Genomic DNA, 15,592 nt, shown 5'->3' with positions numbered 1-15,592 from the left:
TGTGGCAGCAAGGAAAAGAGACCTAGCTTTTTTCTGCTGGACTGCTCACCCTGCTACTCTCCACTGCTGTCTTAGTTCTTCTTGCATCCCAGCGGAAGATGTATCCCCCGGGCGAGTCTTTCCTAACCCATTAAACCAGGTTAGGGTCCCTGTGCAATAAATATCATCCTTTCCCCTTCTTGCATAGCATTTATCATAGTTTGAGTCTTAAATGTATTTACACAGTTGCTTGCTCCGTATGCCTTCCCTGTCGGACTGCAAGCTCCATGAGGGCAAGGTTTTTCCCACCCAGTGTCCTATTTGCTATGTATAAATTGGATCTTGACTGATAAATAAATTCATAAGCACAAAATCCCCAGTGGGGTGCTTTTCAATACTACTGTGCTCTTCTAATGAAGATTGTGTTATCTTCCTAAAGGTAATAGACGGTGAACAGGTGTTCATCCACATCAGAGAAATATGAGGCCTACATCATGACCTAAGAACAGAACAGAACAGAGCCCTCCAGCCTTAGGACTTGGAGAATCATTACGGAATGATTGGAGTTTCTGTTCTTGGCAACACCGTGATGTCTCAAGATACCTGAGTTCAAAGCTTGCATGTTCCATTTCAGGTCAGTTGAGCAAGAACCAAGTGAATATCATTGTTCTTATATGCATACTCAGCTTCTCATAGGTACTAATGGCTTTTGGACTGTTTGTAATCTCTAGTCCTAGTGACATAGTTCTATAAAGACAGACATCTTCTATGTAAAGTAAGACATCTTCTATAATGTGATTTTCAGACCATCGCTGGGGAAGTACAAGTTTCTGAATTTCCAAATTGTCAAAGAGTATATTTTAAAGTACAATAAACTAAAAGTAAACTGAAATAAACTATATCTATCTTTATATCTATAAGCTTAAATTTTTTTTAGGTACAAAAAACATAAAATTACTTTGTCTGGTTGATAAAAACAGAGTTTCTAGACACTCTCCACCATTATTTTTTCTGTTTTTCAGGCATTCTTACTTCTTCTATAACCAGTGTCTTCCTGTTTGCAGTGGCAGGCAAGTCTCAAGATGTGTATGACTCTTCTGGAAAACTATTGTCTCTCTCACCAAATGAGTATGTGAAGGTAAGAAAATCAGTATTAGCAGAAAGCTTTCTATTTATACACCATAATTTGAGGCAGTAACAGACTTGTTACAGTTCAAGGACTCCACATAACTGTTCTTTAAAGTTTCTATCAAATATGAGATATTCAAAAATGCAATGAAAAGCACTAAAGAGACCTAAAAAGGAGTGGGAAATGAATTGTCACAATTTATATTTGATCATGTTTTCAAAAGCCATATCTGCTTTAAAAAATAAAAGACACATTTCTTTTAAATCCAGGACTTCCAGAACCATTACCCTCAAATGTAAGTAAAAAGAAATGGATTGACCAAAGCACTATCACCTATTACCCGCTTTCAACAAATATCAGATCATAAGAATGGTGGATGTGATAGTGTTAGTGATTTTGTTAACTTGTGACCATGATGACGGGACACTTCATTTCATATCATTGGGCTTTATAGATGAAATATACCATGGGGACGCAATCCGATTTCCTTTGACAGTCTGTAGAGAAGGAAGGATCTGTTGGAGAACTACATTTTCATAATTGTGAGATTAAAAAAACCACACATACAAACAGCGTCCAAGTTCTCTAGCACTGGGAGACTGTAAAACTTGATTATTGCAAAGGTGGATTGGCATATTAATTAAAAATAAGACTGACATTTGAAGCATATTTCGGATTTCATGACAAATTTCATCATTCTAAATATAGGTTCAGATAATTATGACACATTTGGTGCTAAGCTATTTTAGAATTCAAAACACTTCCATCTTGGAATGGTTGCTGCAAATCAGGGTGTTTGATCAAGCCTACAAGAAAAGAGAGCAGATTTAATATTCCAGGTCTCCTCATATTCTGCTTTTAGCTCTTATTTTCTGTGCAGGTTAAATTGGTAGAGTTATGCAAGGTGATGGCATTTTGAGTGCAAATGGATTTGACATTTTGAGTGTAAATAAGAATGGTTTGTCCTCTTGCAGTATAAGTCACTCCTCACCAGCAGTGAAAATAAAGTGAAAACTACAGAAATGTAGGGTTATTCATTTTCTTGCATATACACCAAGGAATTTTATATTCAGTTATTACCATGAACATTATTTTACCCTTTGCTTTTCCAATTTATTGCCTCATTACAGGGATTGATAATGATATTTCTTCTGGATGACTATTATAGACAGACTTTTTCACCTAGAGATATATTTCACCTTCCCTTAAGGTGGTTTTCAGGTGGCACTCTTGTTCTTCCTCAGGTACATAAAGATTGGAAAACTTTATGATTATTATTATTTTTTTCCTTTTCTTCCCCCCTCATGGTCTTATTGGAGTAGAGAGCAAACTGCGTATCATGCAACTTAATTTTCTCTTTCACTTTAAAATGAGACAGAAACAGTGGGGGTGGAGCCAGAGCAAACTGAGAAAAGAAGAGTCAGAAGTTCAGGGCTGGAAAGAACCCTGAAATCTAGGAATGCTACAATAATGCCATCCAGCCTCTCTCAACTCCTTGTACAGATATGGACAGTGAACGGCAGGGAAGGTAATGTAACTAGCTTCACCATGCTAGTTGATCATAGAGCTGGTCCTACAAAATAGGTGAAAACCAGATGAGTTGAATCTGTCATTTCACTGTCCTGAACTTCAACTTCTCCATTTATAGAATTCAGCTGTTAGATAAAATAATCTCCAAAGACCCTGCCAGCATGAATGTTTTAAGAATTGAGTTGTGAGATGTGCGGTTTCAGGTCCTGGTTCTTCCTTTTTACAAGTGGAGTGATCAGGAGGAGGTTGCTCAAGGTTACTAAGACTCAATTTCCTTGGCTCTAAGATGCGGGCTGCAGAATTAATCCAACACATATTTGTTGAGTTTTTCTCTTGTGTTGAGTAATGAGAACCCTGGAATGGGCAAGGCAGAAATTGTCCTGACTGTTGTGGCATTTACATTCATCCATTAATTCATTCACTTATTCAAAAATGTCATTAAGTTCCTATCATCTGCAGCCAGTGTGGTAGGTCTGGGGATGCATCAGCAAATATGTGTAGAGTTGGGGGCAGTTGGCCAAAAAGCCCCAGCAAACAGCAATAAGTATAACGAATGAAACAAACATGAAAATGAGAGAATAGTAAGTTAGGAGCTAGGTCCTTTATAAGGAACTCGGGGGAGGCTTTCTTATAAAAATGACACTTGTGCTCAATCTTAAAGACAAAATGAAAGTATGTAGAGAGGCAGAGAGGAGCCTAAGTGCATCTGAGTAACAGAAAGAAAGTCAATAGAGATAACGGTAGAATGAGATGACTACTGGGGAACTATTCAAAGGCCAGGCATGCAAGGCCCTTAAGTTTGGTTATTCTGAGTTCAAGCAAAAGCTACTGAACTTGACCTGATTTATGTCTAGAACATCTTTCCAGCCATTTGATGAAGCATGGATTGAGGGGCAGGAGTGTAAGAGGAAGGTCAGTCAATGGCATGTTGAGTGTCTCAGGCAAGAGGTCATGAGCCCTGGCCTACAGTGGAGGCAGGGAAAGCAGGGAGATCCAACTGACTGGGAAGCATCTTGAAGGTAGGAAAAAGCAGAATTCACTAATGAACTCTCTGTGGGAAGTGAAGGAAATGACAAAATTAAGGATGGCCCCTGTGTTGGGGACATAGGTTTAGGGATGAGTATCAGGAGTTCCGTTTTGGCCACCCTGTACTAAGATGTCAGTAAAGCCACAAAGAAGAGTTGTCAAATAACAAGTTTCAAGCTCAAGGAGGAGGGCTTGGAGACAAGTTAATATGGGCCCCATTAGGAGAGGTCACAAGAACAGGTGTGATCACTAGAGACAGAAGAAACAATAAAATGGTGTAGTTCTGAGTCCTAGGGAACTCCATGACTGGGAAGTCACAAGAGTAGGTCCCACAGAAACAACCATCAAAAAAGTCTGTAAAGGAAGGGGAAGTAAAGACATTGTGTTTTTTGGATCTATCAAAGGAGCGCAGCTCAGGAAGGAGGGGAATCAGCAGTGTCAACAGTTGTCAGAGGATCTTGGAAACAAGCGAGAAACATCCATGAGACCAGGCAGCATGGTGTTTGCTGGTCATTTGAAACAGGGAAGATTGAAATTGGAGGAGAAACGCGCTCTGGAACAGATAGAGTTATGCCACGGGAAATGAGGCAGTGGGATAACACTTCTGAAAAGTTGGGCTAAGCAGGGAGCAAAAATGAGGCAGTAACAAGACAGATGGGAGCTGAAGGAAGGTTTCTTCTGCTTTCTAAAGCTGGAAGGTGTTACACAGTGTTGGTCTCCTGATGGTAAATGGCAAGTGGGCGTGGGGAGAGGGTGGTGGTGTGGAAATTGATGCTCTAAAACATAGAGCAGGGACCTGCGAGAAAGGAAGTCCGTGAGAAGGTGAGAAAGGGTGGGGTCTGGAGCCCAGAGAAGCTTAGCCCTGAGTGAGGCACGTGTTGCATGGCCAGAAAAGTAGGTACGGTAGATGGTGAAGGCTCTTTGGGCCTTTTCCTCATCTCTGTGTTGGCCTCGCAGGAGAGAAGACTCCTAGGAGTGTACAACAGAGCTGGGATCACCAGCTTTTAGGTTCAGTTATCAGTAGCTTCCTGAAGGTAAAACAGCAAATTTAGGAGAAAGCATTCTTGGCAAAGGAGATTTAACCACAAAGCCAGGCTGGACAGGGCAAAGAATTTTGTAAAGGACATCAGAAAAGAGTTCTCCTGTCTCTATCCCCCTCTCACTCCTTCCCAAACACTCTGCCACTCACAACTATGCCTTCTTTTGAATGCTAAGAGGTGTAAACCCTTGGTGAAAAATTTGACAATGCTTAACACAAGTTCATATGCATTTGCCCTTTTATAAAGCACCCCCCTCCTTTGGGAATTTTAGCCAGAAAATACACTCTGCAAACGTGGGGAAAAAAAAAAAAACACAACAACACATGCAGAAGATTCATCCCTGTGGCATTGTTTATATAAACAAAATATTGGAAACAACATGTGTCCGTTCTTTTTTTTTTTTTTAATTTTTTATTTTTTATAAACATATATTTTTATCCTCAGGGGTACAGGTCTGTGAATCATCAGGTTTACACACTTCACAGCACTCACCAAAGCACATACCCTCCCCAATGTCCATAACCCCACCCCCTTCTCCCAAACCCCCTCCCCCCAGCAACCCTCAATTTGTTTTATGAGATTAAGAGTCACTTATGGTTTGTCTCCCTCCCAATCCCATCTTGTTTCATTTATTCTTCTCCTACCCACTTAAGCCCCCATGTTGCATCACCACTTCCTCATATCATGTGTCCGTTCTTAAAGAGATTAAGTGAATAAGTGGTGGGATGTTCACGAAATGGAGTACTCCGCAGTTGTGAGTGAGAATGAGGACGATCTCGCTGAGCTGATACAGTGATTTCCAGGATATGTTGATAAGTAAAATATAAATATGTATTTTTTTCTTGGTAAGAAGTTATACAAGATGTATAAGCCAGAAGCAAATGAAAATGACTATGGGAGGTGAGTGGGCACAAAGGCATAGAATTGGACTAGAAGTGTGATCTCTTTGAGAATAGCCTTTTATTTACTTTTGACTGTTTCATTATGGAAATGTTTAAAATTTCTTTAAAAAATAATTATGCTATAGAAGGAAGGAAGGGAGGGCAGGAAGGAGAGAGGAAGGAAGGTTGGGTTTGGGGCAGTGTGAAGTTTGTAGCGTAAGACACAACTGCAGTTTTTGTCAATTCTGATTGTGGATTCTCTTTCTTATAAATCAGTCCCCATAGCAAGTGCCCCAGGTATGTTCCTAATTTTCTTGGTTTAAAAATACTGGATCGGTATTGTCCTGCATCATCCTGACCCAAAAAGCAATTTAGTTAGGCACAAATTGTAGGCTATCATTTATTGCCATATTTTACTATAAGTTAGTAGCATCACTATCTTAAACCATACCATATTAAGTAGCTCTCAACACTCTCTCGTAAGTGGCATTTGGCCCCCTGGGCCGAAGCCAAGAAATGACATGGTCTTTTCTGTCTCTGGTTTTCAGGGAAGCCTGAAAGAATGACCCTGGGAAAGATCCCCCCCCCCCCCCCATTAGGGGGGACATGTAATTCTCTTAATCTAGAAGACCAAACTGTTTCTTTTCCTGAGCGCTGGAAACGGTCAGTCAGTGTGACAGACCTCCTCATTCATTCCAAAAGTAATTGTATCAACTTGACATAATGGTTTGGGAGGTGGGTCCACAGGAGAGTAATAGGATTTAAACTCCAATTCTTCTCAGCAGCTGGCTAGGATTAGCAAATAGAGATAAATAGAAGCCCTTTGCTATTTTTATAAATCACAACTTTGATAAAGGTTTAGTTTTGAAACATCTGAAATTTCTCCAGAGATGACATATAAAAACTACTAGAGGAAGGGTACAGAAAACTGAGATTCAGTTAAGGAATCTGACTCCCTTTCTCAGACAGCATTTGGGGAAATGATCTTCATAAGGTTTTATTGTTACTGATCACTCTGTCTTTTTCTTTGGGCATTTGTCAACAAATTGCTCCAATAAAAGTGCTTGTAATAAATCCCATGTGTCCTGTGGATTCATCATTTTATAAATACCATCCTTCTTGGAGATAAGCAGTTTGGTAATATGTAATGACTCTGTAATTTCAACCGTGGCCAGCAGAAGGAAGGAGAGACATCCTCATCGTCTCAAAGTAATGACTTAAAGCTACTATCCTGAAGAGCTCCGTGGCTCTGTGGTCTCTATCTTGTTTCGGTGTTTATTAGTGTGCTCAAACTGGAGAGGGGATAGTTAAGTCCGAGAACTATCTCAAATCAAGAGCTGCTGAAGCAAAATTTTTAATTCATGTTGAAGAAGAAAAAACTTAGGGGACACATGCTAAAAGTATTCAAATATTGGAAGAGAATATCATTAAGAAGAAACAGACAGATTGTATTTCCAACAAGGCTGAACTGTTAGTATTGGTGTGGGAGGTTACATGGGGGCAGACTTGAATTTAATAGAAAATGAATTTTCTAATATTGTCCAACAATGGAACAGATTTCCCAGAATTAAAAATATCCAAGTAGAGTCTAGAGTACTTTCTGTTGAGGAAAGTAATTTTGTAATTTGTTGCTCTCTGATACCTCTTATCCATTTTGAGCCAATTAATTCATTAATTTATTCTACATTCATTCAAGTACTAATGATTCTTAAGAATTATTGTAGAAACGATGACAATGACAATGGATATGGTCCCTAACCTCACAGGCTGGCAGGGAGAGAGACAGTTACCAGATAATCCCACAATGAGTACTTGGGATGAGCGTCATGAAGGGAGGGATGTGGTCCAATAAGAGGGTATGAGAAAGGACACCTCCTGAACTTGGTGCTGGTGGAGTTGGCAGTTGTGAAGGTGTGCTGCTTGAGGAGAAAGTTGGAAGGTAGGGTTAAGTCTGGTGTAATGGGAAGAGGGACAGGAAGAGAAAGGGAAGATGGAAGAGATTCCTAGGACTGTGAAAAACATTTGAAAAGCTCAGTGGAAGGAGAGATTATAGGTTGTGTTTTTCAATCTTTCCTGACCGTAAGAATGACTTGAAACTCTTTTTAAGTATATGACTCTCTAGGCTCTTCCTGTTGAGGTATCATCTAGTGGGCTTGGAAATTTTAACTTATCTTATAACTTGAGTGATTCTTGTTATCAGGGAAGTTCAGACATGACATTAGTAGGGACCTAAAAGAAGGCCATTGTGGCCGTAGCATGAAGACTGAGGGCTTGTGGGATGGGGGGCAGGCTATGTCAGTGTGTTGGTCGTTATCCTGAGAACATTAGGGAGGTTTGTAGATTTGATAACTAAAAATTGAGGGGATTTTTTTTTCTTACAACTTCCATTGTCTCCATGAAAGAAGGAACAAAGATGGCTGTTCACAAATTGGGTTGAGGCCATCCTTGGTTTTGGGAAAAATTGTGAAATGAGAGGGCCAGATCAGTTGGCTAGGAGAAATAGGTAGGATTGATGGGCACTGTTAAGGGCTCACTTGAGGCTAGTGATTATGGATTTATAATAATAACAATTTACTTTATGGTGTTCTTCCCCAGTAATTGTCAGATGTGTAAGTGTGAAAGCCTGACAGTGGGGTTGATCCCAGGTTGAATGTGACAAAATGCAAAGGCACAGAGGAATCTGAGATAACAATGAGAGTGGTTTTGTTTTGTTTTGTTTTTAAAGATTTTATTTATTTCTTTGACAGACAGAGATCACAAGTAGGCAGAGAGAGAGAGGAAGAGAAGTAGGCTTCCCGTTGAGCGGAGAGCCCGATGCGGGGCTTGATCCCAGGACCCTGGGATTATGACCTGAGCCAAAGGCAGAGGCTTCAACCCATTGAGCCACCCAGGTGCCCCAAGAGAGTGGTTTTGAAATAAAGGATTATAGCATGCAAACAGGAAAAGGAGAGAAGTGAAGAGATTAACAGACTGGAGGACTGCTTAGCAGAGAGGGGTCAGTAGACTAGAGGTTCTCGTGAATCCAAAGTGGGAATAGTTGGGAGTGTGCGGTCAGGGTCACAAGGTCATGTGCTTAGATTCATGATGTGAAGACAGAGTGGTCTTACATAACGTTGATATCCACAGTGTGATGGGTGGAGATAGATTTCTTGGGGCTGAGTGGAGGAAATGTTATTGGGAAAGAGGCAGCCAAGTATATGCAAGTGAAAATCCTCTCATTACTGGCACTATGATACAAGAACATTAAGAAAGGAGGAGGGGATTTTGCTTTAAGACACGACTTGTTGTTTACTTTCACTCCGCTAGGTAATGCCTGGGTAGCTACAGGTCAGGGAACTGTTAGGGTGATGAGGCTGCCTTAGGTCTTCACAAACCACAAGAAACTTAGGGGTCAAGATAGCAATGTATCAGGCCTAGAAGCCAACAGAAGCCAGGAGGATATAAATACTAAAGAACAAAACGTGGCAAGTGGCCAGAAGTTGATAGGGACAGTAAGCATCTAGAAGATCCATAGACACTGAGAAAAATCACAAGAACGATTAAAAAATAAGCAGAAAGTCAAGCACAACCAGGAACTGAGGGGAAGACAAGATGACGGGGGAACAGATGCGGCACCCCTGCAGGGAAGGAATCACCCTGCTTTATCTGAACTGTGTTATTTCCCCATGACCCTGAGACAAACCAGTTCAGGACGAGTCTGGCCTGCACATGGTCATAAGTGAAAACAGGTAGTTGCCGGGAAAATGCCTGGTTGAAAGAAATGCTTGAAAACACATGGCCCTTTGTCTTTGAAGATGGGTTAGGGTTAGGGTTAGGGTTAGGGACTATACATTGGGATTTCCAGTCAAAAAGAAGAATTTCTCCCTATTGTCTCTTCCCTGGTGGTAGCTCATGAGCTGCCATTGCCATTGGAAAATAGAATTGTCGTGCTCACGAGTCCAGAAATAATAGGTCTTCAAGGATCCATCAGGTGGGAACTAAAAATCAAATCAGCACACTGGTTCTACCCTTGCACAAAACCAGTGCATCCAAAACTGGACTGCTGCATGAATTTTAGGATGATTCATCTTGAGAAAGTATGATGAAATGGCTAAGCAACATTTCATTTTGATGACCCAGGCAAGAGAGTGACCATACTTCAGAAAGCCTCATGGTAGCCCTCATCTTGTTGTGCCTTGTAGTGCAGGCTATAGTCCCTACAGCCAATGTGGTAGGCCAGTCCAAAGATATACCCCCATTTTAGATCCTCCCCTGATATTTAGGACTCTGGAATTAATTAATTAATTAATTAATTTAAAGATTCTGTTTATTTATTTGACAGAGAGAGATCACAAGTAGGCAGAGAAGCAGGCAGAGAGAGAGGGGGAAGCAGGCTCCCCACTGAGCAGAGAGCCCGATGCGGGGCTCGATCCCAGGACCCTGGGATCACGACCTCAGCTGAAGGCAGAGGCTTAAGCCACTGAGCCACCCAGGCGCCCCAGGACTCTAGAATTTCTATCTAAATGACCTTGATCCTATTTTCAGAGTCTGGGTAAGTCTATTCCTTTGGGCTTTGCTCCTAAGGGAAAAATGGCTCCCGTGGTGGGTATAGCCTGGACTAAGTAGTGACTAAGGATGGCTGTTTGTGGAGACTGAAGCTGGCACTTACACACATGGCCTGGGTGTCCACATGTATGGGAGCAAGTATGGAAAGGAATTGGCAAATAAAAAGGTGGGAAGAATGCCAAGGGCCTTGAACTGGGAGCCATTGGGTCTCAGAAGTCTGAGAATTCCAAACTCACACCTGGCCTGTCAGGTCTTACGAAGTTCTGTTTGTCACATGAGAAGAGCAGAGTGTGTTTTATTTAGCAATCTGTTAGCTCGATTTATATATTTGAAATATTGAAGAAGAGGATACATGGACCTCCATTTATACTCTGCTTAGGCTCCAAATATCTGGGAGAAGCTTAGGCTTGTGCCTACAAATCACTCCAACTTTTTATGGCCTCCCATTGTAACACTTCTTCCTATCTGTTTATGTATCTATATTTCCTTCTGGGCATTTGTTCCTCAAATCATGTCTTATTTATCTTATTTATTCCCAAGCCCGTAGCTGATTACCTCTTGGCACATAGTAAGCACCCAGTAAATATTTGTGGAATTCATCAACAAAGGATATGCAGTTATGGAAGTTCTGTGGCTAAGGCAATTTTCTGGTAAATCCTTTTTCTCTTCTCAAAATCTCAGGGTCCCATCCTCTTGCTTCGTCCCTATGGACACTGCACAGTATATATTTCCTACACAAAGCTTAATATCTTGCTCTATGTTACATGTGAATCTGGGGGGGTGGTGGTGGAAAGTTTATTCCTAACAGGTGGTACCAGAACTCCTCTTAGCAAGAGGAACTGTCTTCTTTTGGAAAGATACCATGAGAATCGACTTTGGTCTATGCCAGAAAAGGTATTAAAGACGCACCATCTAGGGCAAAAACGTGATAGGGAGAGGAAATCACTTTGTACAAGAGAAGTTGAGACATTTGGAGTTGTGGGGGCCAATCTGGCAAGGAGTGGGGGATAAGAAGAGAACAGCCAGTAGAATGTTAGGCCCAAGGTGATATAACACCTTTGGGCACCCCCCCCCTTTACCCATCTGAGTAAAGATTTCTAGTTTCCCAAAAGCATGTTTAACTTGACTCCTCCTTCTCTACCCCGAAACTGAAGAGAGAACTGCATTCTTTTTTTTTTTAATGATTAACAATTTTTTTTTAATTTTTAAAATTTTTAATGTTTTTATTATCTTCAGTTAGCCATCATATAGTACATCTGATGTGGTGTTCAATGATTCATTGACTGCATTCTCCGTTGCGGTGATATGTTAGAGAACAGAAGCAACATGCAAAAATGCAGAATCCCAGAGATCGGGATTACTCTGAGAATAAAATGTTAGCATTCTTGAAAACGTACAGAACTGCCAGGGAGGGTTTTGAACTTCTGTGGGTTGTGGAAGGGGCAGGAGTTCCAGTCCTATCTAGATTGTGAGGTGTATTAACCACAGCTTGTATGTTCTGAGTTCTGATGCTCTGACATCCAAGGCTGTGCTGATTCCGGAGGGACTGCCCCTCCAAGAGCTAGCCAATTCCTAAAGGGAGTAAATAGGTTGCCCATAAGGGTGTCTTTTATTTATTTTTTTATTGATTTTATTTATTTATTTGAGAGAGAGAGAGAGAAGAAGAACAAGTGGGGGCAGGCAGAGGGAGAGGGAGAAGTAGGCTCCAGGCTGAGTAGGGAGCCCAATGTGGGGCTCCATCCCAGGACCCTGAGATCATGACCTGAGCTGAAGACAGATGCTTAACCAACTGAGCCACCCAGGTGCCCCCATAAATGTGTCTTTTAAAGGTAAGCCACAATAATGGCTCTTGCCAACAGATTCCCCCACCCCACCTTACCCCCACCACTGCCTCCAATCAATCCCAGTTCTTTCCATATGGGTCCCCCATGGTGTGATATGCAGGCTCTTCTTGGGATCTATAATTATAACAGCTTTCTTTTCAGTGTCAGTTGTCTCTTGATCTGATGGCCTTTTCATACATAAATAATAAAAAAGCATGGAGTAACTGGTACTTGAACCTCCCCCAGTGCAGTCCCTTTCTCCCCTATCAGGACTGCTCCCCACCTCCTTCTGGTGCTTCCCGGCAGTTTGCCATACACACAGCCCTCACCGTCCCAGGGAAAACTGCTCCTAGCTTGCCAAGAGGATTCAAGAGAAATTTATCTCCATCTCAGAGGACACTCCCAGTTCCCTAGATTTCTTTTGAAACCATCAGTACTTTTTACTTACAAAAATACATGTTGCAAGAAAAGTTTAGTTGCAGAATTTATAAAGTGAATGAATTAAAATATGCATATGAAACTAAATGCTGTGTTTATTACTTTATCACTGTATTTTAGGGTCTCCTGCATGAAAGCCACAAAAGTTTCCCCTGGTTAACTTAAAAGGAAAGAAGTTTATTGGAAGCAATTTTAAGGGATTAGATCTGTATATCGGGGATGCACAAGAAAGGCCATTAAGGTAGTAAAGCGTATTTCTTCCTTTAGGAAGAATTGAAGCAAAGGTGGGAGAGCTAGGTGAAGATCTTTGGAAAAGACAGGAGTCAGTAGTTCTGCATTGTGGTAGCAGGAGCCCAAGGAGTCTCTTCAGGATACTGAGACAGGCATGCATCTGCTCTGTCCCTTTTCAGGCTGTGTTCACCTCATTTGAGGTCCAGACTCTTGGGAAAGCATCCAATTACTTTCACCTGACTCATGAACCTGCCTCTTGGCCAAGGCATCTTGACTGAAAAGGGTTAAGGGATGGTCTTCAGACAAAATATATTTCCATAGCCAGAAGCTGAGGCAATGGATTTGTAAAGCAAAAACCTCAGATACGCGTTCTAACTTTTCATGCATGAGCGTGTCATGGACCTTCTTTTATGGCGCCTGCAGATTTAGCCTTTAAATATGGTGCAGCAGTTTCTGAATATGGATGAAATAACTAGAGGTCAGAACCTCTCTTAGCAAGGAAAGTTATCCTGGACCTTTTTCTTATCTGTTTAGCCTAAGGTGATTCTAAAGTACAGGGTTTTTAGTCATCCCTTTGTTTCCACCTGTTCCACAACCCCAGTCTCTAACCTGGCCCACGAGGCTTCAAGAGGCATAGCAAGCTGATCCCACCCTCAAAACTACATTCTAATTTGGAGCCTACCTTTCCTGAAATAAAAATAGGTTTGCATCTGGGGGCCAGGGCTATGGAGTTTGCTTTCCGGGTACAGTTAGGGAGAGCTCAATCTGTAAACTTGCACCTGCTGGCTATTTCCATACAAATAACTCCTCTTTCTGAAGCCCCTTCCCTGCATTAGACACGTTACCTACTTGCTCTCTGTTCCTTCTAGCCACCCCAGGAGCTAGATGCTGCTGTCCTCTAGAGATCTAGAAACTGAGGCTCAGCAAATGTTAACCACTTCCCCAGGGTCCCAGAAAAGCTGAGCTGGGATAGGAAATCAGGTGCCTCCCCCCGCCCAATCCCTGGGCTCTTTCCGCGCAGCTGTGCATGAAAACTTAGATTCAGCAGTCCCACTCAGGCGTCTGTTTTTTAGTTTTCTCTTAGTGTTTGTGGACCTCTCTGTGTCCAAATTTATATTGAAAACACTTCTGGAAGTACAGAATGTTTTGTGATTATCTCTGAGCCTCTGAGGGCAATCATCATGGTGCTTGACAAGAAGTAGATGTTCTCTCTCTCACTGTCATATTCTCTCTCTCCTCTCTGTTTATAAACATGTGCACTGGCCTGCGTGCACACACACACACGCACACATGCACACACACAGATTGTTGGGGGGAAGTGAGTTGTTTTAGATGATATAAATGGCCGTTGAGTCTTTCCACTTTCTGAAGAGCCAATTTCTAAAACTTAATTACTCTGCCATTTCTTCCTGGAGCAACTATCCAAATGAAAAGACTGCAAAGCTGAATGGCTCCTCTAAAAAGCATAGAGAACCAGACTTAAAAATCTCTAAACTGACTGCAAATGTTCCCTCTGTAGCTCATCTACATTGCTCAGGTTCAGGGGGAGAACCGATGTGGCTGAAAGTCTTGAAAGACAAACACTTATGAGTACAGGAAGAGCATTTTAAGGAGCCAGGAAAAAAAATTCTAATCTCTGCAGAGTAGAATAGGTCTGTGCAAATTAAAAATGAGGTGAGTGACCTTGGGCAGGAAGAGAAGTGTTAGTAAGAGCCAAAAACGAGAAAGAGCTGAAATGTTCATGACTTTACTCAGTCAGGTAACAGAGGTTGAAAAGAGCCAGTGAAGACTGAGGAGGCAGGAGACAAAGAGAATCATTTGAGCAGAAGTATCTAGGGGGGGAAAGTGCCTTAAATGTATTTGAATTCTGGAGCACCTGAGTGGTTCAGTGGGTTAAGCCTCCAACTTTTAATTTCAGCTCAGGTCATGATCTCAGGGTCATGAGATCAAGACGTCAGGCTCCACACTCAGGGGGAGTCTGCTTGACCTTCTGCCCCTCCCCCTGCTCACATGCTCTGTCTCTCCCCAATAAATAAATACATTTTTTTAAAAATGTACTTGAATTCTAATTTACAGTGCAACCTTTCACTTCTCACCAAGAAGGAATCTGAAATAATTTTGTTCTTTTTTTTTTACCCAAAAATTTGCATAGGAAAATAGAATATCAGAATTAAGGAAAATTTTTTCAATGACTCAGAGCCAAACCTTCAGATGATAAGAATAAAGGGATTTGAATTTGGGACAAAGGAAGAGAGGGAGGGAGATGGAATTATCCAACTTTTTTCTCACTCTCTATTTGGATTTGTCCATAAAGATGTGTTATTGATAAATCCTATGGAAATAAGCCCACTTCAATACTTCAGAGGACAATTGTTGAAGAACCTTTATTTATCTGAATTTGAGTTCATGTGTGCACTTAAATATATGGGCTTTTTAAAGTCTGTAACTTTAATGCCTGGTTTTCTTGATTTATTGGGATAAGGGTATTTTATCTTGATTAAAAGACAGTTCCCAAATTGTCTCCCATGCAAAAACTAGCTGGGGGATTTTTTAAAATTGCAAATTCCCAGGCCTTCCCTCCCCCTCAGAGAGTCTAAATCATTTAGGTTGTGGTTTGATCCTGGATTCTGCACTTTGAAAATAATCCCAGATGCTTCAGATGTAGGTTCCTAAAACTATACTTGAAAGGAATATTGGTTTATGTCAAAGCACCAATAATAGGAGGAATGAGACATCCAGATGTTAAGTATGTTTCTAGCAAACTAATCTGTTTTCAAATTAATTTTTGGTCTTTGTAATTTGTGATTGTTGAATGGGCTGTGTTCATGGATATGGTATAATAAAGCAGCGTTATAATCACCCTGTGATTATAACTAACAGGAAGAGGCATTTGCACCTTAAAACATAGTGTTCATGGCTTGAATAGCAGTAAGGAACCCACAGTTGGGACAGTCAGAGAGCTGTGGCCCA

Source organism: Mustela lutreola, chromosome 12 (assembly GCF_030435805.1).
Source record: "Mustela lutreola isolate mMusLut2 chromosome 12, mMusLut2.pri, whole genome shotgun sequence".
Taxonomy (NCBI): Eukaryota; Metazoa; Chordata; class Mammalia; order Carnivora; family Mustelidae; genus Mustela; species Mustela lutreola.
This window is presented reverse-complemented; position numbering follows the sequence as displayed.